Genomic DNA, 17,176 nt, shown 5'->3' with positions numbered 1-17,176 from the left:
CCCTGTCTATGAGACCATCCAAGGAACTCTCTTATTTTAGCTCTTTTCTTTTCTCCTCTCCCCTTAAATTTTCCCTTCACATTTTGCTATTTTGTTTTGCCTGTGATTGATTTCTTACTGGTATTATCCTCTCAGCCTCCATGCTTCTTCCCCACTTGTTTCCTTGTTGATTTTGAAGTATGTTCTACATGGGACTTTGTAGAACTACACACAACAAATGTATGTATACAGACATGCTGAGTGTGTGTGTGTGTGTGTGTGTGTGTGTGTGTGTGTGTGTGTGTGTGTGTTTAACCCTTCTTTGGCCATTTCTGATTAGAGTTAGTTTCATTGGATTCTTACACTCCTCATCTCTTCTTCCATTTCTCTATATTCTTGTCATGCACCCCAGTTGTGAGAAGTTCCACTTTCTTGTGCCTCCTTTTTATACTACTAGTAGTTTTATTTTCTCACTTAAGATCCTAGGAACAAAACTTATTTGTCCCTAAGACCTGTGTTTTTTGTTTTTTATTTAATGCCTTCATTACTCTTTAAAGACATTATGGAAAATTTGTTTCTTCTCCTACTATTAGAATGTCAGGAGTACATCATTATGTAGTTCATTTCAGTTGCTCAGATACATTTACTTTTCTAGGTTTCCTGGACCCTTGTTTTTATATTTCAGGGTTTGTTCTCAGCTCTGGTCTTTTTATCAGACATGTTTGAAAGTGCCTACTCCTTGCAGCCTTGTTCAGTCTTGCTGTTCATACCCTGGGTTCTTGCACTTAACCTCTACCTCCAGCCATTAGGGTCCTTTAGATTTTTGAGGTCCAGAGTGTTGGATCTTCACACCTCTCTTTGGAGTTTCAGGTCTAAATGCTAGGGACTTCAAAGCCCCTGGGTTTGAGCTGCCATGATACTACATATGCCTGCTATCACCTAGACTGTGTATCACTACTTTCTGTCATATCTCAATGGTCCTTGCCCTGGCTTATCTCAGGGGAGCCTTTCTCTTTGGACACAAAGCCTTGTAGATTACAGGTCTCCCATCTCCATACACAGACAACTTTTCTGGAGGTAAGAAAGGGTGCATGGCATATGGCATGCAAGAGATGGCACTTTCCTATTGCTTGTGGGCTTCTGGACTACTCAGGGTAGAAGATGTCACTGTAGGTCCTATTGGATTTTTTGATAATTATGTGGTCCAATGTGAACTATAGAGTTTTGCTAGAGTTGGTATAGTTAGAGTTGGGTGGTCTGTCTCTACTTCAGGAAGCTATCTTGGCAGGAAGTCCCAAGATATTTCTTCATAATATGTGTCAGGCATTATTGCTAAAAAAATTTTTTTGATATAATGTTTCTGTACACTTAACAAATGATTAAAGATTAGTATCTCTTATTGCAAGTGATTATCTCTATCTTATGCTAGCTATTTTTCCGAAGGAATTCTTAACCTTTTTTTTTTTTTTTAAATTCTTGGGCGCTTTAGGCAGTCTTATGAAGCTTTTGGTCCTCTTCTCAGAATAATATTTTTGACTGTATAAAACAAAATGCAAAGGATTGCAATGGAAACCAATTAGACTGAAATGCAATCATAAAAATATTTTAATAAATAGTTCTTGTACTCTATGCTAAAGATTCCTGCTCTAGGACTGTCTTATGCATCTTGGTGTATCACAAATAATGCATTTCACAATGCCTTCAATATAGTAGGTGTTTGATGCCTTTGAAAATTAATTAGCATGCTTCATATGTAACTTGTGATTAGACAGTAAGTACAGTATTTACTGACAAGATAGAAATCATAATAGCTGGCATTGTTCCACAATCTTAGTGATCTATTATAAGAATATCAACATAAGGGAAAAATGATATATGATAAATCTTTCCTCACTGGATTGCCAAAGTATCTTTTAAAAAATCTCAAAGATGAAAGGGGCCTTAGAGGCCACTCAGTACTACATAAATTTGAGGAAGAATCCTTTCTACAACATTATTGGGGGAAGGACACACAACTTCCCAAGAGATTCCATTTTGTTTTTGGACAGTGTTTCACAGATAACACACAGGAGGCACTGGAGGTTTTGGACTCCAGCCTCTAACAGGTTCATTCTTGATATGGTCGGACAGGCAAACAGACAGCTTTGAAGATGTTAATAATCAGCTTTATTCTAATCTAGTCTTCTCAAATGGTTGATGGGAGAACCAACTCCTACACCCAGAGGCCAGCGAGAAGGGGAGAAAACTACCCCCTATATCTCCATGGGGTCAGTTGAGACAGGTACACTTCTGCACTCTCCTAAGTCCCCTCAAGTCTCAATGGGGGCCGGTTGAGAAACACACAGATTCCTCTATGGGTTCCCTGTGGTTTTTCCCCACTATGGATTCCTCTATGAATTCCCGGTGGTTTTCCCCTCACTGACCAGTGCCTACTTGCTTTATAGGGCAAGAGACAAAGAAGACATTTTGCCAACAATGACCTCACAGGTTAACTTTAACAATATTGTCATTCTGCTTGGGCATAGTAAATATCACATTATGTCACCCCTTATGCGTGGTGGTCATGTGAGGGAAGAAAGTTGGAGACTTGACTATCTATCTTATCTTCTTTTGTTTTTTTCTTCTTTCCTATTAGTTTAGATTTATTCTTGAGTTTCACTAATAGCAAAGGAAAATGTTATTAAAGATCACTATTTCTTATACAAAACAAAAGATAGAAAACAGTTTGGAACAGGAGGGATGTTATGGCATTAGAAATGACACGACTTGGTGACTGATTGGCTATGTGGGCCGAGGAAGTAAGACGTTGAGCATAGTGTTGGAGGTTGCATTGGTGATTGCAAGAATGGAGGCCCTTTAAATAGAAATAGAGAAGTTTGGAAGAGTTTATTTTGTGTGTTTTGTGGGGAAAACAATGAATTCAGTTTTGGACTATTGAATTCGAAATTCCTGAGAAATAAGCAGTTTGAAATATCTAAAAGGCAATTGGAGGCACATGATTGGAGTGCAGAAGACACTATTGTAGAATATATGGATTTGTGAGTCATCTGTAGATGATAATTAAATCCATGGGAGCTGATGAAGTTGCCAGTTTAGAGAATTTGGAAAGAGAAGAGAAGGGCCTCAATACAAAGTCTTGGAATCCACCCATGTTAGAATTTTGTGATGTGGGTGATGAACCAGTAAAGAAGATTCAGAAGGAACCATCAGAAATGTAAGAAGGGAACTCCAAGGGAGCAGTGTCACACAGTCCCGAAGGAGAAGAGGTAACAAAGTCAAATGTGCAGAAGAGACAAGAAGAATGAGGTTTGAGAAAAGGCTGTCAGATGAATTAAGGGATCACTGTATTTTTTCTTTTATGAAAAATACTTTATTTGTTTTAATCAGCCAAGATACATGCCTTCACATCTTTTTATCCAGCAACCCTCTTGCTCATTCTCCACTCTCTACGCCTTCCCCCACAAACTGAGAACACACACACAAAAAAACCATGCAAGTATATATCATCAATCAAAACAAATTTCCATATTGGCCATGTCCAAAAATCGTTATCTCATTCTGCTTTCTGAGTACTTCTCCTTTCTTTCAGGAGGTGAGTACCATGTTCCATCATCAGTCTTCTGTAATCCTGCTTAGTCATTATGCTGATAAAAATTAAGCATAATATCTAGTCATACATACTAATTATGTAAGATAATTTCCCCTAACTTTCCTTCTCCTTCCCCCCTAGTGTATTCCTCTTCCCCTTGCTATTCTTTTCTTAAGATTATCAAGACTTAACAGAACCACTCTCAGCCCTTGTCTAATTGGACTTCCTCTGTGAACCCTAATGATGATAGGGTTCAAAGAGGACACAGATTATTGTCATTTTGTAGAGAACAGTTTCATTGAATTATGAGATCCAAAGCCAGATTTCAGAGCGTTTAGAAGACAGTGAGCAGGGAGGAGGTAGAGCCAATGGGTGCAGCTAGCTTTTGCAAAGCTATTCACTTTGTGAAAAGGAGGAGACAGAGAGGATGCAGCTGACTGGCTTAGTAGGGTTTAGTGAGAGTTTTTACAGGACAAGAAAGACTTGGGTGTGTTTGTGAGCAGCAGGGAAAGGACCAGTAAGTACTTAGATATTGGATGTTAAATAGGAGACATTCTTTGAGAAGACAGTCTTCTGGAGGAAGTAGAGATCAAGGGTGCATATTGAGAGGTTGTCTTTGCTAAGTAGAGGTGTGTTTACTCATCTTCTGTGTGGTCTATATGGTGGATGCACCTATCTGATTTACCATTATGCCTTTTAGTGAGATGGAAGCATTAAATCAGACTTACACTCATCAGTGCATACAATCACTGTTATTCGACAGGTGCAGTTAGTTATACAAGCAGCAGCTTCTATTGGAACAAACCACCAAACTGATTCCCTAAAGGTTCCAGTCAGCATGTGTCATACTAGAACTCATGACAGGGTTCCTTCTCTGCCTAGCTGGAGGCCATGTGTCACCCTTAGAGGAGGCCTTCTGGCAAATCTCCATCAATTAGCACTGGTCTTGAATTTCTGAGTGTGAAGAATTCAGGAGTCTTCCCTAATCATTAACTAGGAGTAGACTGTTGGTTGGGGTCTCTAATGATTTTTTTATGGTTCTGGCTAAGGTTGTTTATGTTACATCTAAGTGTGTATTGGTGATTACCTAATCTCATAATGAAAGGAAACTGTAAGTAAAAGCTTTAATTTTCTAATGTTGTTAACAAGTACTTATGTTTTTGACCTGTTTGAAGGACACATGTCTTTAAGAGGTGTTTACCAGATTTGAGAAAAACTCACACGCTTACACATCCACAACCAAGTGCTTATCTTATTACAGAAAAAAAAAAATACAAACTTATGTAACAACTACTTAATCAAAAAATGGAGACTTAAAATGGATTTGCCAGTGCTGTGTTAAGATATTTATTCACACTACAAAGAGTCTTCTATTCTTCAGAAACTGGAAGTAAAGGAGGAGAATATAGACAATGGGACAAGATGAAACTCATTATGAATGACATCTCTTTTCTCACGCAATAGAAAGATCACTGAACTTGGGGTAAGGCTTTGATTTAAGTACCAGATGTGCTACTTATTAACACTGTAACCTTTCCTATGCTAGGCTTCAGTATCCTGAATTGTAAAAAGAGATTAGTGAATTAGATAAAGCCCAAATTTCCCTCTTTCTCTGACATAATGCGTTTTTATATACTTGGACTTATATGGGCTTATAGAGTATTCACTTATCTTTCTGCTGCTCTAACCCAACCCAAACCAAGAAGGGTACGGTTTGCTTCTCCAGTGTTCAAGCCAAGATTGGAATAGTGTTGTGAACTCAATCCAACATGTCATCAATTTATATTAAAAGCCAGACTTCTTGTACTTTCCTTTTGCAAATCAAAGAAACTAGGCACATAGTATACTAATGAAAATGAAAAAAAAAAATGAAAGTCTTGGATCTGTTAACTTGACCTTGTAAAAGTGATTTGTTAGGCTGCAGATTGCAACAGGTTATGTGACCCAGTTTCTTTATATTGACTAGATAGCCTGAACACAAAAATGCAAACACACTTAATATTTTTAACAATTATTGATTGAGAAAAGTCCATCTTAAATCAACTAAAGAAGTTGTTTCTCTTCTTTTCTTAAAAAGAAAATCAGCCTTTGTATTATACAATACTGAATTTTTAGTAATTGAAATATGATCTAAATAACCCTTTGATTTGACAAGAAGTAAATGAACTAGTTGATTAGTTCAGAAACAGAAAGAAGAACAAAATGATAGAGTTGTAGGGTGGTTTGAGCCAAAAGGTGTCTCAGAGAACATGTAGTTTAAGCTCCTAATTTTGACTGGCGAGAAAACTGAGACTGAGAAATTGTCTCTGTTCCCATGGCACTAAGTGGAGGACCTGGGACTCTCCTTATGAGTGACAGACTTTGCATTTCACTATGCTGCCTCCTATTATTCCAGAAAGTACTTTTTAAAATGAAATATCCCACTGTCATCCTCATTGTTAAGAATAATATACTAAATCCTCATCTAAACATAGTACTGGGAATTTAGCTAAGACATTCTGCTCATTTGGTCCATATCTTTTGCAAATTTGCATTTTACATTGATAGTAACAATAACAGAGACAAGAGATCAAGCCCTCTAGAAACTTAAATTGAAAGATTTGGGTTATAGCACACTGATATTTAACTGTTGTTACAAGTTAGAATATCAAAGATTAAATATCCTGGGGATGAAGGATTCACTTTTAGGTGGGAGGTTCAAGAATTTGTTAGTAGAACTGAGCATTAAAGGAAATGATATCAATAAGAATATATGGGAGGAGTCCATTTGAGGCATGAGATAAGATGTGCACCAAGGTTGGAGAAGGTGAGATGACAGTTGTTCAACACTGAAATGAAGAGTGCAGTGTAGAAGAGTAGAGAGACTGGAGTGAGTTTTGGAGGATTGAGTTTTGAATTAAGGAGTCTTTGTGTTTTTTTGAAGACTGGGCAGCCACTGATCAGACTTTAAACAAATTAATTCCCCTCATGCACTCTTCAACTTACCTCCTTCCCATTCCCTTCCCATTTAATTACATCTGGGTCTCAGTATCTTTGTACATGTTCTCCCTTAGCTCTAGAATGTTCTGTTTCTTCAGCTCAGCCTCACGGAATTCCTACTGCTTTTTAAAAGCTCAGTTGGTGTCATTTCTTCTTTAAGACCTTTATTGATTCTTGTAGTAGTGTTACATTCCCTTTGCCCCCATCACCTAGTATTTACTTATCTGTGAACATATTTTATCCCCGTAGTTTGCTGTAAGCTTATGGAAGGCAGGGACGAGCTTATTTTTATATTCCCAATGTCTAGCACCACGTCACATACTTAATAGGCAGTTAATAAATGCCTCTTGATAGATTTAAAAATATTTGTTCACCTTCTGCAAGGACTTAGCACAATGTTTTATTTATACATAAAAATAAGTGATCATATCTTTTAGTATGTGTCTTACTTTGGAATTCCATTCATTGACTTTTAGGATGCTAAGATATCATTTAGTCCATTCAGAGAGAAAAGTCACTTAAATGGACCTTAGTGGTCTGAAGGAGTGGATGTGTCTCTGCAAAGTAAGCAGTTTACTTCCTTCTCACTCTCAAGATACAACCTTTTATTTTATATGATGCAGAAAACACATGTTCTACTTATGTTGCTGGTTTGACCTTTATTGTCATAGGAACAGGAAAGATGTTTTCTGAGGTAATAAATAATTCATTCTCCATGAAGTCACTGTCAGTTGCTAAAATAATCTGAGTTTTCCTCATCTTTAGAATACCTAAATCTCGTAGTTGGTACTTAGTTTCCAAACTACCCATTTAATTTTTTAGTTGTAAAATGTTCCATATTCTTAGTCTTAAATGGCATTCAATCATTTTCTCCACATCTTCATTTTCCTCACCTTTGCCTGAAATCTTGAACCAAAAACCTGTGGTGTTTCACCCCTACTCAGTGCTGATAGAGCCACTTTGATTAGTGATAAGGACATGATTCTAGGAAGATGGACTGAACACTTCCATAGTGTTCTCAGCAGACCATCATCAATCAATGCTGAGGCCATTGACCATTTACCTCAGGTTGAAGTCAATCCCTCCTTAGCTGAACTTCCAACTGAAGAAGAGGTTTTGAAGGCCATTAGGCTCCTTTCATGTGGCAAAGCAGCTGGTGCTGATTCTGTTGCAGCTGAGATTTACAAGGTAGGGGGACCATTGCTCATACAAAAGCTGACTGAAATTTTCCAGGTTATAGGGCAAGAGGAGGTTATCCCCCAGGAGTTCAAAGATGGATCTATTGATCATCGGCCTAAAGGTAACGGGAATAGATTGTCCTGCGACAGTCACAGGGCAATCTCTCTCATAGTCATTGCTGGCAAAGTTCTTCCTAGAGTCCTCTTTAATAGGCTGATCCTTCACCTGAAAGATGGTCATCTATCTGAGAGCCAATGTGACTTCAGAAAGGCCAAGGAACAGTCAATATGGTGTTTGCTGCCCAACAACTCCAGGAGAAATGCCAGGAGCAGAACATAAGTCTGTGCACAACGTTTGTAGATCTGACCAAGGCCTTTGACACTGTTAGTCTTGAGGGTTTATGAAAAATATATCAAAACTTGGTTCCCCAGAGAAGTTCGTCAATATTGTACATCAGTTTCATGATGGCATGTTTGCCTGGGTTCTGGATAATGGACAATGTTTTCGTGCCTTCCCAGTCACCAGTGGAGTGAAACAGGGCATGATGTTTTCAGCCATGTTGACAAATGCTTTCAATGAGGATGAACACAGCATCAAGGTCAACTACTGTACTGATGGCAAGTTCTTCAATTCGAAAATGCTACAAGCCAAGATCAAAGTGGAGGGAGTGTTGGCGCATGATTTTCTGTTTGCAGATGATTGTGCACTCATTGCAGCCTCTGAAGCTGAGATGCAACAAAGTATGGATCAATTCTCTGCTGCCTGTGCTAATTTTGACCTAATAATTAACATAAGAAGACACAGGTGCTCCATCAGCCACCACCACACCATCCATACGTGGAACCATCGGTTACAATAAATGGAGAAGTTTGAATGCTGTGGATAAGTTCACTTACCTTGGTAGTGTACTTTCCAGGGATGTACACATTGACAATGAGGTTGATGCATGCATTGACAGAGCTAGCTCAGTGTTTGGGAGGCTCCAAAGAAAAGTTTGGGAGAGAAGAGGTATTACACTGACTACCAAACTGAAGGTCTACAGAGCCATTGTGTTGACCTCATTGTTGTATGCCTGTGAACCATGGACAGTCTACCAGCGCCATGCCAGGAAACTGAATAGCTTCCATTTGAACTGTCTTAGGAAGATTCTGAGGATCACCTGGCAGGATGATGTACCAGACACTGAAGTCCTTGCTTGAGCTGAACTGCCAGGCATTCAAACTATGCTTCAGAGAGTGCAGCTCCGATGGGCTGGCCACGTTGTTTGAATGTAAAATGTACACCTGCCAAAAAGACTTTTATGGAGAACTCACATGGGGCAGGTGATCACATGGTGGCCAGAAGAAATGATACAAGGACACTCTCAAGGTCTCTCTCAAGAACTTGAAATTTGACTGTGATGATGCGTCCTGCACAGCAGAGTTTGAACAGGGGTCACCTGTAAGGGGACAGGAGCACATGTGGGAATAGAAGAGAGCACATGGACACCAAACTGTTCAAGGCATAGCCTGGGCAGGCTTGGGAACAAGCGACTGCTCTGAGCCCCTTCAGGAGCCAACTTTTATTTAGAAATCAACGTCATGGTTACATCCCAAGATAAGGAGACGCAAACATACATTTCCTGAGAGAGCACACAGATATATATACGTATAACTTTTACAACCTTTACAGTATTTAACTTTTATGACCTATTGTCCTGTCTTCATGATATAGAATTCTATACAATTTACTTAAGGGATATTCTGCCCAGCTGGGTTCCCAATGAAGCATGCTTGACCTCACAGTCATGTTCCTGTTGTTGCAGGAGCCATATACCTCATATTCAACTTTTGCTGCTTGTGAGGCTTGTGAAATCAAGCTGCAGTAGGATGGAGTCCCACACTGTGAAACACGGGAGACACTGGCACAGGACTGCTCAGCATGGCATGCCCACATAAGAAAGGGTGCTGTGCTCTTTGAGCAAAGCAGAATTGAGACAGCACAAAGTAAACACAGGATGCGCAAATTTGGGATATCCACCTCAAATATTCATACAGACTATCCGTACCCAACCTGTGGTAGAGCATTCTGAGCTCGTATTGGTCTGATCAGCCACAGTGAAAATTTCACTTTATCATGGTGATGTCATTTTGGTCCTTTTCGAAGATAAAAGACAACAACCCTGTGTCAGAGGTGAGGCTTGAACCTGGGTCTTCTTGATTCCAACATTCTACCTTGAAGAGTTTTTATGAATAAACTTTTCAGCCACAAAATGCTATCAAATTGTGAGTTAGGATGATTTACTGGGAAAATAGAAATGGAACTAAGGAAGAGGCAGCTTACACCAGAGGAACCAAATCCTTTGTATTAGATTAGATTTCATTTTTAAATATTGAAAACACATCTCCCCTCTGCTTGTCTCCACCTTCTGGTCCCTGACCAGAGTCCTATGAAGGCTGTTCTAGATCCTGTTTTTATAGGTGCCACATTTAGGCATTGTGAGAGTGGGGACATTGAAAGTGGAAGGGTAAAATTAGCAAAGTAATGATTATTAGGCAGTTTGTAGCAGAGTAAACAGTGACCTTGGAGTCAGAAGAGATGAGGTTGTAGAGATCATGTCTGAATACTGACCATATCTCTTAGTGGTTAGGTGATTGTGGTAAAAAGGTTCACATTTCTAGGCTTTAGTTTTATCCTTTATAAAATGTGGGGTTTGGACTAGACTACCTGTAAAGGTTCTCTAGTCTCTGGCTTTCTTTGATTATGTGACACATTTTCTTAAATTCCCTCTTTGGAGATCTCTTTACCTTGTGTCCTAATATGTTGCCTTTGTTCTGAATCATTCCCTTTTTAGAGGGCTAGGATATGGCAGAAAGGAATGTTGAGATATGGTAAAGATGTGATAACAAGCAGAGAAATAGTGATGCTACTTATTGCTTTTATAGTTAGCGTAAATGTGGAGAAAAAACAATCCTAATTTTTGATCCTCTCATCTTTTTATACCTCTAAAAATACATGCCCCTACTGTGGTTTCATGATGTCTTGTGAAACCATCTCAAAGAATTCAGAGTCAGACCATCTGTAATCCAAGTACAGGCATTTATTGAGATTGATGCCTCTCACGAAGCAGGCTAAATTCCAAGAGGAACCAGTAAGAGGAAAAAGCAAGATAGGTTTTTATAGGGTAACGATGCAATTATATAATAGAAATCATGAATATTAAAAAGGCAGGAGAGGTTTGTTAAGGGATTAGGTAATGGGGAGGGATCCCAGCCATAATGGAACTGTGCATATGATTACCCATAATACATAAACCCATTTGGGGGAGGGTAATATATGTACGATAGGTCTCTTTACATCATAAGTTCACTCTAGGTCAGTTCTTTACTATTACTGCACAGATGCCCGCTTAGGGAAAGTTCCTTCTTTTGTTTTGGAGTCCACTTCCTGTTTGGGCATCCTGATGGTGCTGCTTTCTGACTGGCTGAGTACTGTGGTCCTGTCTGAGGCTAGATGGATTGGTTGTAGTTGAGTGCATGGGCACACCAGTGCATGGGAAATATGAGGAATGGGTGTTGTCGGGGCAGTGGCTGGGATCCCATCGCATGGATGCACCTGCTGTTTCTGTAAGAAATATGAGTTCAAAGACATATATTAGGCATATGTGAAGAAGTTAGGATATTGAGTCAGGGAGGAAGGGGCTGGTGAGTGGCTTGGGAGGGGCAGGGGGCCTGCTCTTCAGTGAGGCCTATAAGGAAGTTAGAATATTGGGGCTGGAGGCAGCTTTATTAAGGTTCCATCACCTGAATTGGTATTTCTTTCTTGTATTACTTTGGTTGTTAGAGCGATCCATCCTTTCCTTTCTCACCTATAGGTATTGCTCTTCAAAACTCTCACTCTCTTCTTCTTCATCCATCTCCATACATAGGAGAAACTTCCCGCCTGATTTCTTCTCCCTTCCCTTTCTCTGTGTTTAGTGCTATCTGACTTTGTAGCTATCACCCCTCATTCCCATCCACTCTGGCTAATATAAAGGTTGGATTATGTCAGGAATCAGACACAAAAGGGAATCATGTATGCTTGACTATGTTTATAGGCAGAATAGTCTTGTAATAGCCTAATTATAAATCCCCCCCCCCACCTGACTTCCAAAGCCCCTGAAATTTCTACTGCTGTAGTCAAAATTAAATTGGTGATGTTCCTTTAGAACCTCTCTCTCTCACCTTTCAGCATGCACAGAATTGGAGAACGTGAAAACTGGAAGGGCCCATAGGTTTCTTCTAGTTAAACTCTTTCATTTTGTAGTTGGGAATGAGACCCAGAAAAAGTTATTTACTTCAGGTCACAAAAGTAGGTCAAGTCAAGATTAAAATCTAAGTATCCTGACTCTTTAAGTATAGTGGTGTTCCATTCTAATCCAAGTACTTTTTCTCTTGAGAGTGCAGTCCCAGTCGTGTAGCCCATAACCAGACTCCCAATCCTCTCTTGTTAAGGTCTTTCAACAAGCCCAGGCCTTTGGGTATTTTCTGTTAGTGGCACATTTAGACTTTATGAGAGTTGAGATATATACATTAATGTATACTTGAAAGAAAATAATTAGTATTAACCTTTCAGCTTAATCAACTTCAGAGTGCAGAGCCAAGAGAGAAGGAATGAACTGACAACTTTTGATAGGAAAAAAAGTTCAAGAAAGTCCAGGTTATTCAACACTAAAAACAGGTCTGGACTTTGTCCAGTACCCTCGGGAGGCAGAAAAGTAATAAGAGTTTCAGGTAGGGATCACTGTCTGAAGGACAAGAGGAATTAGGATGGAGGGCAAAGAACACAGGAGACCTGGCTTTGTGATTGTGGGCAAGTTACTTAACCTTTATGGTTTAGAGAAGATCTGTAAAGAGACCTTCCAACTTAGATGTTTGATCTTCTTCTTGATATCCTTGTGACACTTGGCAGTGATGACCACACTCCTTTCCTGGATATTGTTGTCTTCTGGGTTTTTATCATGACTTTCTTTTGATTCTTCTCTCTAAATCCTGCCCCCTACTTGTGGTGTCCCCTTAACTTGTGTGCTAGGCTCTTCCCTCTCTTCGATTCCCTTTTCTTCTCTCTTTGCTTTACATATTCTTCAGTCTAGCTAAAGAGGCCTTGCTGTTCTGCAATCGTGGCATTCTTTCTTCCATCTGTGTGCCTTTGTTCAGGCTGTCTTCTGTGCCTAGGAACACATTCCTTCCTCACCTTTGCCTCTTAGAATTCCTAGTTTTCTTCAAAGCTGAGCTCAAACACATTTACGTGAAGTGCTTCCTGATCACCCTACCAGACAGTGTTTCTCTTAACAAATTACCATATGTTTATTTTGTAAATATTTTTTATACGGAAACCCCCTGCAGGTCTACTTTCCCAATTCCCACTCAGTTAATCAGACTGTGTGCAGAGTGTAGGTGACAAATATTTCTTCAGCATTCTAGGGGTAACCCTAGACATAGCTGAAGTTTTCTGGCACTGTCATGAAGATGCCTCTGGTGTTCCGTTCATTGATTTGTAGTTACAGTTAACTGGTCTTTAGAAAGTTAATTTAATAAATAGGTATAGCAAGCACAGTTGTTACAGAAACATCCCTCTAAACCAGGGCAAACTCCTCTTCTACACACCAGGTCCCTTGGTAGAGCAGTTTCAGACTTAGGGAGCACATGTGGCCAAAGCATAAATGTGTAGCCCTTGGTTCCTAGAAATCTTTTTCTCCTTTCATGAAGTTTTCACAAAGTTCCTCTTAAATTCAGTTCTCTGAGGGGATCCCAAGAGTAGGTTCCATTGTAAACCTAGAGAGACGTTTCCTGTTTGTGTAGTTTGTCCTTCCTGTGTCTTCCTTCCTGATATCTGCTCTCTCCTCCTTCCCACCCTCCCCACGCTAAAGAGTTATTCAGTCTCAGGTGCTGACTAGCCTGTTGCTCTAATGTGTGATTTCCAACTGACTTGCCCAGATGAATGTTTGCTTCTTAACTGCTGTGTCATCTGCCTTTATCTAATGATAAAAATTCTTTATTTCTTTAACAATGATCAAGCATTTATTCTCAACTTGTACCTCACACTGCCTGTCCCGCTTTTGATTGAGTCCAGCCCACTAGGTCTCCTATGATAATATCAATTGGGGTGAAAGAGTTGTCTATTGTTAAATATGTAATTTGTAGATACCTGGTACAAAGTAAGCACTTAATAAATCGCAGTTCACTTTTATTTACATTGCTGTGTAAATATTGTCTCCCTGCACAGAATGCTGGCACTCTTGATGGAAAATAGAGATTTCAAAATGGGCTGAGTTTGGGAGAAAAGATGATGATTCCTGAATTCATGGTCATCCAGACTCTACCTGAGTATTTTTAGTGATGGAGAACTCATTTCTTTCCAGAGCTGCCTATTTTATTTTAATTTGCTCTGATTTTTAAAGAGTCCTTTCTTTTAAAAAAAATTTTTTTATTATTTAATTATTTTTAGTTTTTAGTTTTCAACATTCATTTTTATATAAGATTTTAAATTCTAAATTTTTCCCTCTTCTTCCCTTCCCCCTCCCCCAAATGGCATGCAATCTGATATAAGCTATACATGTGCAATCATACTAAACACATTACCACATTAGTCATGTTGTGAAATAGTCCTTCCTTATCTTGAGCTCAAATGTCCCTACCTTATAACTATCACTTTTTATCCTGAAGTCTTCCTTCCTCGTTCCATAGGATTGTTTCTCATTAAATCTCAATGAGTGCATCTCTAAAACCCCCAAATAATAAAATCAGTTATTCAAGGTATTGACTTCCTATAAATTGGAAGTTATGTTGGCCCGCTCTCATTTCCCTCCATCCTTCTTTTAATATTGAAGATTTTGCTATCTGTGGGGAGACCCAGTAAGTAAATGAAACAGTGTATGTGATTTTGTATTCTCTAGCAGATGACAAAGGCTTGGTGTAGTCACTTTCGGTCTTACCCCCAGTTAATGAACTAGTAAAAATGAAGAACACAGCATTCCTTTAAATTACTGAGGAATGCTAGCTTTATTTACCATCAACTTTGTGATTATAATTGTTCAAAAGATAATATGATCTGTAAACCGGGTAGTTGGAGAACCTTCAGTGCATTTTTGTAATGGCTTTCTTGTTGTTTATTGAAAGGGACTAATTAACTTTGATTATTGCACTAATATTATGGCACTTTGACAGCTCTTCAGATTTATGACTCTGGGAAAATAAACAAATGAAATGCAGGTGGTGAAGCAGAAAGAATAAGTTATTACTGAACTTTAATTACTTGCAATGTGTAGCCAGGAGAGAATTAGTTGATGAATTACAGGATGCTTAAAACTTACGTCAAATTGTGAGCAATATGCAGGTTAAAAAAACACAAAACAGCTACTTAAAATAGAAAGTGATCAGATACATATATATTAGGTATGATGCCAGTATTATTGTTAATCATGTCCCACATTTTTGTATAGTTTTACAGTTTACAAAATTGCTTTAAAATGCTTTAAAAAAACAACCTGGGGAATAAGGCAATTATGTTATTCCATTTTTACAGATTAAGAAGCTGAGGCGCAGTGAAGTTAAATGATTTATTCAGCATCATGTTGCAACTTTTTGGTCAAGGTGGGGTTCAAACTCAAGTCTTCTGAATCCAATTCCAACATTCTTTTTACCCTACCACTTTACCTCTTTAGAACTTCTTCAGATTTTTATACCAACTTTCATCATTTTTGAAAAATACCATGGGAGGATTTGCTGGTGAAATTTCTTTGATTTTTATATTGTAATTGGTACTCATTATATCAGACACCCTTAGCATGCCTAATTGCAATATGATAGTCATTATCCTAGCCAGTTGTTTGGCAAATAAAATCATTAATATCCTATTAAAGCTATAAGATGGCACAGCAAATCCGTAAGTATTATTTTTGATAATAATAGTTTACATTTCTATACCACTTTATTACTTACAGAATGCTTTCCTTATAACAATTCTGTGAAGTGGATAGTGCAAGATTATTATCCTCATATTATAAACGAAGAAACTGAGGTTTAGGATGAAGTGATCTGCTTAAAATCACACACCTGGCAAGTGATAGATCTGAGTTCCATGTCGCCTGATTGTAGGACCAAAGTAGGCAACCTCCAAACCCAAGATTTTATGAAAGGTTAATAATAATCATTTTCATAGTGTTTCTCTATCATTCCTCTCACTTCCTCAATCCTGAAACAATTTCTGCATCATTAAAGGACTGAGGCAATGATTGTATAATCTATACCTGTTTTCTAATTGTTTGATAATTAGTAATTTATATATGCTATAAATGGTAACTCAGTTCAGGTCCCTTCAAGCTCTAAACCAATGATCTAAATCAATCCTAAGAACGCAGGCATCCAATTCCATAGCTATTCAAGGGAAATAGCTGTTTTTGCTCCCTTTGTGTCTTCAGTCAAGGGCAAGTTGAGATAACATTTTTGAAGTTGCTTAGCACAGTGTTTGCTGTTTAGCCTATATACTTAGTTCTGTCCTTGACCCCTTGGCCTGAAGATCACATAGATGGCTCCAGGGCTCAGCCTTTTATTGCTGGTACTGTTGTGACCTTGAATCCTGGTTTTAGCAAATGATTGTGCAGTGTTACCAGTCTCTGCCTAACACTGCTTCAGTACTGGGAGCCCATCTTTTTCCCTCTTGTCATATGCCTCAGTTCTTTTGGGACTGGAAACCTACCATGTTCCTTCAAGCCCCATTATTGAGTCTTCACTATTTGCTGTTAGGGTTCCCTGAGGCTGGTATACTTCTTGTTTACATGTTATGATGAACATAACTGCTTTCATATTACTTTGATGTCTCCACAAATTTCCTGCCCCGTATTAGTGTGTTAGGATGCTTACTAATTACCTTCACTTATAGATAGGGGGCATCTTACAGATACACTTTCAGATAAGACCTTAATGAGCTTACTTTGGGTGACAGATTTTTTCAATGTCAGGTCTTCATTGTAATTTGTTGGCCTGAAATTATCTTCCTTCTCCCTGAAAGCCACTGATAGACAAAATATGTTGCCCGCTAGACTTCACTGAAGTTTCCAGAAATATACCCCTTTTCAGACTTAAACCTGAAGGGATGGTTCACACCCACAAACAGCAGAGGCAAATTAACAACAAACTATCTGGTTCATAAGATTCAGTGCTCTGCAATTTCTACTTGTGGGCTCCATTAACATTTCTGCATAATAATTTACCTTGAATGAGGTGGGGCAAGTGACCCAGAAAGATATCAAACAAGAGACTGTCTTCCATTGATCCTTATAGGCTTTACCTTAATGAGGTGAGGAAGTAACAGGTATGTGTGAGTTCAGATACTTCTCTGGTCCTTTCTGTACCTGTGGATTTGGACTTTCTGTTGCCTGAAGTTTTGTGGCAGAGCTTTTGCATATACGCACTCTGTGTGTATAGAGTGGGA

At 38.8% G+C, this 17,176-nt stretch overlaps 1 protein-coding gene and 1 pseudogene across 1 annotated transcript in view; one reads left to right on the top strand and one right to left on the bottom strand.

Annotated features, from left to right (window-relative positions):
* WWOX (WW domain containing oxidoreductase) overlaps positions 1–17,176 on the top strand; it is a 1,243,673-nt gene that overhangs the window by 106,626 nt on the left and 1,119,871 nt on the right. The window lies entirely within an intron of this gene.
* LOC140529929 (protein LZIC pseudogene) overlaps positions 11,096–17,176 on the bottom strand; it is a 128,671-nt pseudogene continuing 122,590 nt past the window's right edge.

Source organism: Notamacropus eugenii, chromosome 1 (genome assembly GCF_028372415.1).
Source record: "Notamacropus eugenii isolate mMacEug1 chromosome 1, mMacEug1.pri_v2, whole genome shotgun sequence".
Classification (NCBI taxonomy): domain Eukaryota; kingdom Metazoa; phylum Chordata; class Mammalia; order Diprotodontia; family Macropodidae; genus Notamacropus; species Notamacropus eugenii.
The sequence above is the reverse complement of the archived record's forward strand: the minus strand, read 5'-3'. Positions and strand labels throughout refer to the sequence as shown.